At 42.6% G+C, this 9,972-nt stretch overlaps 1 pseudogene; it reads right to left on the bottom strand.

The window, feature by feature from the left end:
• Positions 1-1,039: 1,039 nt before the first annotated feature.
• On the bottom strand, positions 1,040-8,427 carry LOC112845974 (alpha-1-inhibitor 3-like; annotated as a pseudogene).
• Positions 8,428-9,972: the final 1,545 nt, after the last annotated feature.

Here is a 9,972-nt window from a genome sequence, read left to right as displayed (position 1 = left end):
TCTTGACATTTCAAAAGCTAAATTATACAACTTCACATTTGGGAGGGCCATACCCCCAATGTCTTTAGCGGCCCACATTTTCTTTATATTCACTCTTGGCTTCTTCTTATTCCACAAAAAATCCCTAATTAGCTTCTCAAATTGACTAAATATGTGTAAAGAAATTCTTACAGGTAACATCATGGAAACATAATTGAACTGTGGGGCCACCATCATTTTAATCACATTAATTTTACCCCATAGTGTAAGATTCAATTTACCCCATTTATCCAGATTTGTTTTTATCTTTAGGAGGAGAGGTTCCATATTTGAAAGCATAATATCCTCCAGTTTGGGGTTTAATAATATTCCTAAATACTTCATACCTGAAGATAAATACTTAAAATTGAATGGAGTAATGCATCTAGAATGACATGATGCTGATAGTGGCATGCCTTCCGATTTGTCCCAGTTTATCTTATAACCTGACAACCTTGAAAATGACTCAACACATGTGAGTAGCGCTGGTAGAGACTGCATGGGATCCGTTAATACTGCTAAGATGTCATCAGCATATAAAAATAACTTGTGCTCCATACCTCCTGCATGAACCCCTCTGATATCCCTGTTAGCTCGAATAGTTAAGGCCAGTGGTTCTAAAAATATTGTGAAAAGCAGCGGGGACAGAGAACACCCCTGCCGGGAACTGTTGTCTTTAAATGTTTTTAAAACTAAACTCAAAGGCCTACAGACTGCCTCAATAATGTGTAATTGTTTTGTGTAATTTTTAACTTTGTTTGTTCGTATGTATTTGTTTGGAAATGTGCTGCCTCTTGGCCAGGACTCCCTTGAAAAAGAGGTTTTTGATCTCAACGGGACATTCCTGGTTAAATAAAAATTTAAAAAAATGAATCCACATATTTATACACATATTTATTTAATGAGAATAAAACAAGAATATGTATAATCCATCACCAATAATCAGGCCTGGATCCTCCTGGTTACAAACAGGGTCCAGGACTGGGACACTCAGGTGGATCCTGCAGGTCTGGTTCAGGAAAAGGTGGAGACCAGCAGAAACAGTTTTAGTAGAAAGGTATGATTTCATTTATTTGAAGAGATCAGAGCATTATTCTGATTATTAAGCTTAAGTCAAATATACTAATGTGCACGGCGCCGTGACACTTAATGACCTGTTGTTGTACATTTGTCACATGTGTGTATTTGTTGTTGTATTGTTGCTGCCATGATGCATCACATGGGACCATCACACTACCACCACCACATGTGACTGTTGCTATGAGGCTCCTTTTCATTGATGCTGTGTTAGTTTCAGATGTAACAGGACTCAAAGCTGTCAGAAAGCTTTTGTCTCATCAGTCCACAGAGTCTTTCCCAAACGGGATCATCAACATGTTGTTGGACAATGTGAGACCTTTGTGTTCTTCTTGGTCTGCAGTAGTTTTCTCCTTGGACTCCTCCATGGATTCTCTTTCTTATTGTTCAATGATGACCTTAACTGAGGCCTGCAGGTCTTTCATGTTGTTCTGGGCTCTTTGTGAGCTCCTGGATGTCGATGTGCTCTTGGAGTCATGTTGGTGCCACTGGCTCCTGGGAAGGTTCCCACTGTTCCCCACTTTCAGCATTTGTGTCTAATGGCTCTCACCGTGGTTCAACAGAGTCCCAAAGCCTTAGAAATGGCTTTGAACCCTGTCCAGACTGACAGCTGTGACTCTGTCAGCTGGTTGTGTAGATGGTGGCGTTATGTGTTGCTGTTTGACATCTTTCAGCCTCTTTCTCACACGGGTTCTGTAGAAGTTGATGAGTCTGTTGATCCAACAGGTCTTCTAGTAATCAGGCTGAGTGTGTTTGTCAAACTGAACTCAGCTTTAGAAACAAATGTGCTTCATCACAGTTCATTCATGATTGAAGCAGAGGGGCAGTTATTTTTGCACACAGCTCAGGTAGGTTGGGATCACCTTTGTGCCTTAATCAATGACATCATCATTTATTTACTTGTGTTATCTTTGTCTAACAGGAACATTTGTGTGATAAAAACAGTAAGAAATGACTGAGTGAAAAGACTTTTTCACGCCACTGTGTGTGATCGTTGCCCCTGGGAGAGTTCACTTATCTGCAATGAGAGGTGTGATCAACACGAGTGCAGGAGTGTCACATGACTCACAGCTGTGCATGCAGTGGCAAAAGGCTGAGTGTGTGCCATCAGTCTGTACTCAGTCCTCACTCTGAGCCTCACATCTTCCTGCTGCTTCATGAGAGCAGAACTGAACTTCCTGCTGTGGGAGAGACGAGGAGGATCCTGGTGCAAGAAGCACAAATGATGCAGTTTGTTTCCTGTTTACACTCAAAGTGACTAAAACCAGATTTATGAAAGTGTCATTTCTCTGAGTCACTGATTGAAACATCAGCTTGTATGAACTGTTCAGTCTGATGGATCCTCTGAAGTGTGTCAGTGAGCTGTTGGAGTAAAGCTTAGTCAGACTTGGACCTGGTTGGTAGTCGTCATAGATCTGGACCACGGCTGGCTTCAGGTGGTCCACTGGGAGCTCCTGGATGATCTCTGTGGAGATCAGGAGGCCACGTTTGAGCTGTGAGGAGATGACATCATCACAGGGATCACATGACGTGTTGGTAGAGTCTAATGACTCACACTCTGGGGAACATCCAGGACCACCATGTTTGTAGTTTTCTCCTTCCCACTGTAGCTGTGTTTGAACAGTGTGTGCACACATGCTCTTCATCACCCACAGTGACTCCACGCTGGTACAGACTCTCCTCTAACCTGTCACATACTTACAGGGATGGATTTCCACAGTCAGTCTGGCTCTGGCAGATTCACCTGTGGGCTCCACCTCTGTGTGGACTTTCACACTGAGAGTGGGGACATCAGCAGGTGTTGGGATGTTGTAGGTGCACAAATCTGGGAAACAAACAGAACCAATCACAGCTCAGGGCAGCCTGCTGTCACTTTTCTACACCGTCACACTTTTATATTTATATCTCTATATTTATCTCTTTATCTTAATATTTATCATCAATATCTGTGTTTCTCATTTTCTATCAGTGCTTGATGTTTGTTGTGTATTTGCTGCTCCGACAGCTCAGTTTCCCTCTGGGATGAAGAAAGTTTCTCTGATTCTCATGTAGACACAAAGTGACTTTATTGATTTTTAATTTAGTGTCAAACAGAATTGTACTGTGTGCAGTTCTTACTGTCAGCTCTAATGTTGTCTATGAAAACACATTGATTACATGTGAAAATGCTTCTTTAGTGTTTTATAAGTACAAAGAAACACAGAAAGCCTGTTTGACACCAACCAGGACCTGGTCACATGATGCTGTCACTGAGCTGCACTGAAGCAGCTTCACCTCCAGCCTGTATTTTCCTGACACGTCCTGCAGCGCCTCCTCCTGGTGGAGCAGTTTGTTGCCCTGATCAAATGTCAGCTGACTGCTGGAGCCTGAACTGTCCCTGTGCTCCAACCTTCAGGACTGAACACCAGGGTGGAGCAGAGAGCCTGAAGAGCCTCCACTGTGTCCTACAGGATGGATTCATTTTGACATGAAGTTCAAACTGCCTGTGTCACTTCAACACACTCTCACAAAGAGTTTCTAACCTTCACTTCCTGCTTAAATAAAGGTTAAACAGGTTAAATCTGTTTAACAGAGATGATCTCAGAGAAACAAAGTAGAGAAATCACAGGTAGAAACTTACAGACTGCAGCTGAGCTGTTATTTACAGGCTGTTACATGTAGTTGGTGCACAGAAGACTGTTCTGTTAAAACAACACATTTTTAGACCAAAGTCAATTTCATCTTGTAAATAAAGAATAAAAACATCCCTGCCTGCTAAAACAAGTCTGCATATCTGAGAGAAAAGCAACAACATGAAAGCTTCAGGATTATTTCTTCTGATTTGGTCCAAGACTGTAGATGAACTCAAAGATGAGCTTCATGCTGTTCGGGTGGTGTCGTACCTGAGTGGAGGAGAAGCCTCCGTAATAGTTCTGCTGCCCAGTCAGCCACCTGATAATACCAGAGGCATCTCCCAGATCCTCAGCAGTCGGGGAGGCGCTGAGTTTGGCCAACAGCACATAAGAACTGATCTCCACTGACAGGGAGGCTGATGTTTCTGCTGCTGTCCGAGACCAGCAGAGGAAACCTCCTACAAACACAATAACAGTCACAGTGATGCTAATAAAGCCTGAATGATGTCCTGCTAAAGGATGACTCACCTTCCCTCACTGCAACTGTGTCTAAGTGCTGCAGAAGGTGACGCGGGTCTCCACGTCTCCTGCAGGGTGAACACAGAGGCCAGCAGAGCTGTAGCTGCTGCTCAGCTCACTGAGAGACTCCTGAGACAAGCCAGGCTCTGGATCATCACAGGATCCTTTAAAAGATCACAGCAAAGAACTTTAATGGACAAACAGAAATATTTCTACTACATAACTTTGCACTTTTGCTGTAACAAAACAAATTTCCCACCTGTGGGACTAATAAAGTAAATAAATAAATAATAAATAAATCAGGAAATAAAGGTCATCTTATTTTATCTTTATCCACAAAGCTCTGAGTGTCACAGAGTGGGCCTGTGCTCAGGTCACTCTGCCCCATTGAATTCTACTCTAAGAGTTTTACAAGTGTGAGTAAAGTTATATATACAAGTTGGTGGCTGATAAGTTCTTGTAGTGACCCCTGACCCCGTGGTTCTTATTGGTTAATAGTAGCTTAGAGCATCTGCACCAATCATAAAGCACCAAGTTTGGAGCTCGTGGGTCTCTGCAAGTAAGTCCCTGTAATGTTGGCCAAGCCTGATATACTAGAAACATCTGTCATTACCAGCAGATGAAGCTGCCCTTAAAGCAGGATCTCACTTTAAACCTGACAAAAGAATTTGCTATTAGCATACTATGGTTATATGTCTCTGTCTGATATGATGTGATGATATGAAGTGCTATTAGTAAATCATCTTCATTCTGAATCAGAAGTTTAATGAATATGTTGAATGATTGACATGATTTAAATGTGTAGATGTTGTGTGTGTAGACTCAGCTTTGAGAGATTAGTGTGTGTGTGGCTGCAGGAATGTTGGAAGATAAGAAATGTGCCAGAACTCCATCCTGATAAAAGACAGGATATTAAGAGTTAACAATAGAGTCATAATTCATATGTGATTGTGCTGATAGTTAATCCTGCTTAACTGACTGAAACTGTTTAGAATACAATCAGGTAGAAGTTTAACCAAAGCAACGAATAAGAAAATCTGATAATAACTCTGTAGGCCCCACACTGAGAGTCTGTGTGGAAAGGATGGAGGAGACACTAATCTAACATTAACATGGAAATCAAATCAATTATACTGAATATATTTGTTTCTGGGAAGAAAGTTTTCCTGTGTGTTTGAATCAAAAAGACATTATGTGGATGTTGATGTGAAAATGAGCTGATGGTGAATCTAACTGAAGATGAACTGCATGTGTTGATGCTTCATAAAGTGAAGTATATTCATATGCAGCCAAATGTTCATAATGGAATTTTCTATGTTAAGAAGAAAAGAAGAAAATGAAATGAAGCGATTTTGAAGCTAAAGGTCAGACACAGAGAGGATGAACGTTTATGGTTAGTTGCTCGAGTTCTTGCGATGAGCAGAGACGTCATCTGAAGACTCGTCCCATGAGTCCACAGTTTGACACAAATTCATAGAAATTCTATCAGGATAAGATAGAAGATCTTTATTGTCACTGTTACCAGAACAATGAGGAGTTTGGCATCTTTCCATTGGCAGCTTGTATCTGTTTACATTCAGATTCTCAGGATAATAGAAGAAGATCAATAAAGATAAGAACAAGTTTCAGAGGTACCTACACAGGGAATGTGTGTAACGCACAATAAATGAAGTAAACAAAAGGATCTGCACAAGTTCTATACAGAAACAAATCTATAGATATATCTGCAGCTACAGTGTAAAGAGGAGGATCAGGTCAGTATAAGGTGCTCTGTGATTGGTGGGATTGCACATTGAGTAAGTGGTAGGAATGCTGGTTGCTGCTGTAAAAGAATACAGTTCTATAAATAGAGGCAGGAATTCTACTGTAATGAATACTGGTTAGAAATAAATCTAGTGCAAGTGTCCATGAGTGTTAACAGCACAGTTAACCTTCAATCAGGGTGGAGGTAGAAACTTCTACTGAGTCTGTTTGTCTTTGTTGGACCTGTAGAGTTTACCAGAGGGAAGGTGGGAAAGTGAGTGTCCAGGGTGGAGGGGTCCTTGATGATGATGCTTCCTGCTGAAGGCTGCCAGTATAGATGTCTCTGAGGGGGTTAGTGAGGTGCCGATTGGCCGCTCTGCTGCCCTCACCACGCGCTGCAGTTTCCTCTTGTCCTCCACAGTGCAGCAGTTGAAGCAGAGGGTGCAGCAGGAGGTCAGAAGGCTCTCGATGGTGGAGCAGTAGAAATTAATTAGCAGGCTTTGGGGCTTGACATTGCTTCCTGAGGAAGTGCAGCCTTTGTTGTTCTTTCCCTACCTGGTGGGAGATGTTTGGGGACCAGGTAAGGTCGGCCGAGATGTGGACTCCGAGGAACTTGAAGCTCTCCACCCTTTCTACCTCCTCCATCAATGTAGAGGGTGGAGTGCTCAGATGGCTTTGTTCTGCTGAAGTCGATTATCATGTCCTTGGTCTTGGCTGTGTTCAGATGCAGGTTGTTGTCGTCACACCATTGCTTCAGATGCTGAACCTCCTCTCTGTAGCTGAATCATCGTTGTTGTCCATCAGTCCTGTGATGGTGGTGTCATCAGCACATTTATACTGGTGTTACTGGTGTGGACTGGAGAACAGTCATGGGTGAAAAGTGAGTATAAGAGGGGACTGAGGACACACGTTCAGAGTAGAGATGGCACGATACCACTTTTTTATGTCCGATACCAATACCGATATCATAAATTTGGATATCTGCCGATACCGATATGAATCCAATATAGTGTGTTTTTTTAATCAATAAAACTGTTTTTTTAATATCTTGCTGCATTTTGTATAAGTTCATACTCAAGTTTAAATAAACAACAACACTAAAGCTATTCTGTTATACCTGTATGTAAAAAATACAGTGCACCCAAAATATTTCATAGTTCAGCAACACTGATCAATCTAATAAACTTAAACCTACTCCATCCTCCCTATTCTGGTATTTTAAAGAGTACTTAGCAGAAATATTAAGCAACCTAACTAATAGGGCTGCAAATTCCCAGCAAAAGAAAATAGGGAACCACCCCCCACTCTCCACCTCATGATGCTTAATCAATGTAATCAACTTTAATTTGATGCAGTGTGAAAAAAAAATGCACAGAAATAAATTATTTTTCAAGAATAATTAAATAGATTCAACATCTTTCTTCAACAGAATTGCAGACTGCACAGATGGTACCTTCCCAAAGGAAAAGTACTATAGCTTACTAGGGTATATTAGACTTAACAGTTACTATATACAGTAATGGACTTCTATACATTTTACATCAGATTAAAACTTTGGGTGTAAGATTCAGATAATTATTTATTAAAAGCTACATATTTTAAATGAGAATAAGAAAGAAAAGTATGTCTTTGTACCCCCTTTTCCCTGTTCATGCCCTATCGGCCCCCCTGGCTACACTTTGCTAGATCCGCCCCTGCACAGTTACCAGCCGTCAGCTACGTAGAAAAGGATCCTGGTGTAGAAAGTAATATTAAATAAATTCTAACAACAGCTTATCAAGGTTAAACGTGCTGCTGTTGTTCAGCCGCTGGTTTCCTCTTTCTGGTGCAAAGTGGGCCAAAAACAAAGAAGAGAGACGGACTCGCGACAGAAAAGCCGATCAGCTGATCGTTAAGCAGTTTCATGATTGAAGTAGCGGCAGGAGAGAGAGAGGGAGGCAGTCGCTCCATATATCGGTTGTTAAGCTTAATGCGGGAATGCTTTACAAACATTCAGAGATGAACTTACACACTTGCTTTACTTCTCTCTGGGATAACTTCCTCGGAGATGAAATGCTGGTTTGGTAGCGAGGCTACAAATACACACAGCCGCTCTATCACGTGATGCATACTGCTCCGACGTGCTACGGTTATGAGCCGAGTTACGCCGTGTCGCAAGTTTTGTGAGGTGCTTTTTTGATATTTAATGGATCGGATTACATTTTTTATTTCTCACCGATATCCGATCCAGTAATTTAGGTCAGTATCGGACCGATACCGATACGTAATATCGGATCGGTCCATCTCTAGTTCAGAGTGAGGGTGGAGGAGGTGTGGCTCCCATTCTGACGTTCTGGGGTGTGTTGCTCAGGAAGTCCAGTATCCAGCTGCACAGTGAGCTGCTGGGTCCTAAGTTGCTGAGTTTATGAACCAGTTTGTGGGCTTGAACTGTGTTGAAGGTAAAGTCCACAAACAGCATTCTCACGTACGTGTTTCCTACTGTCCAGATGTGTGAGGGTTGTGTGAAGAGCTGTAATGATGGCGTCCTCTGTCCACCTGTTTGCCTTCTACAGACTGTAGCAGTGAGAGGTTGAAGATGGTGGTGAAAACCTCTGCTAGTTGGTCTGCACATGCTTTAAGCACTCCACCGGCTGCACCGTCAGCACCAGCTGCTTTCCTCGCATAGACTCTGCGCAGTGTGGCTCTGACCTGATGCTGCTCCAGCTGGATGGGGGCGTCGTCCCTCTCTGTAACGCAGGATAGGTGTTGGTGTCACTGTTTTGTTGGTCAAAGCGGGCGAAGAACTGCTTTATGGTGTCAGGTGAGGTGATGTGCGGGAGTTTGTTTGTGTGCGATTGTCCTTGTAGCCAGTGAGTGTCTTGATCCCTGCCACATGTTTCTGGAGTGGTTTGTGTTAAAGTGTTCCTCGATGCGCTGTTTGAATCTGCGTTTGGATTCTTTGATGCCTTTAGATCAGACGCCTCTTTGTAGGTTTGTTGGTCTCCTGATCTGAAGGCGCTGCTCTCAGTAGAGCTTGCACCTCACTGTTGAGCCATGGCTTCTGCTTTGGGAACACTTTGTCTTTGTTGTTGTTACACTCTCAGTGCAGATGTATGAGAGTACAGCAGATGTGTGGCCCTCCAAGTCTGATCCTTCTGTGAATACACTCCAGACCATATTGTCCAAACAGTCCTGCAGGGCTGTGGTGGATCCACAGTCTAGTGTGGACTGTGTTACTTCTGGGGCTCAGAGACAAGGTTTGGATTTCTGAGGATGTTTCTGGGGGATCTAGTTTTGGTTCAATTATAGTTCTGCATTCTTCATCATCATTTCACTTATTTCTTGGTGTTCACATCTCATTTATTTCCCTTTCCTTATACAACTGTTAGTTCATGCTGGTTTAAATGAGTCCTAAACTTCATTGTATGTGACATTAAACATCTTAAATGTAACTTTCTTTAGCAAAGAAAGCTGCAGGAGCCCAGGTTTCATCTTCATACACATCAGGAGCAGCTGCTCCATCACAAACACCACAGAAGAAGAACAACATTGGATCAGATTTAATGTAACCGGCTGTTTTTATCTGGATTTATCTGACAGGGACAGAGTTCATGTTCATGGACATCAGGATAAAAACAGAAGATGGAAACCTGCCAGATTTGAGCTGCTCATGTGTCGTCCCTGGGCAGGTCACATGACTCTATCCAACACACAAAGACACACAGACACACAAGAAAAGCCAGAGAAACAAAGACAAATCCAAACAATCCATCATACTGAGTTAAAGTGATCACAGGTCTGCTTTGTTGGAGCCTTCAAAGTGTCACATGTGGACTGTTCCTTTATTACTACCACTGAAGGCCACGCCCCTCTGGTCATGTGATCATGTGGTTTGTAGGAACGCTCCTCTTCCTCAGAGGATCCAGCTTCCTCTCCTCCACCTGTTACAGTGAGGGAACGTCCTCCATGATGGAGGAGCTGCTGGAAAGTCTCCTCCTGAGTGAGACCTCCGTCACAGTTCAGA

This window comes from Oreochromis niloticus, unplaced genomic scaffold (assembly GCF_001858045.2).
Source record: "Oreochromis niloticus isolate F11D_XX unplaced genomic scaffold, O_niloticus_UMD_NMBU tig00008834_pilon, whole genome shotgun sequence".
NCBI classification, from domain to species: Eukaryota; Metazoa; Chordata; class Actinopteri; order Cichliformes; family Cichlidae; genus Oreochromis; species Oreochromis niloticus.
The sequence above is the reverse complement of the archived record's forward strand: the minus strand, read 5'-3'. Positions and strand labels throughout refer to the sequence as shown.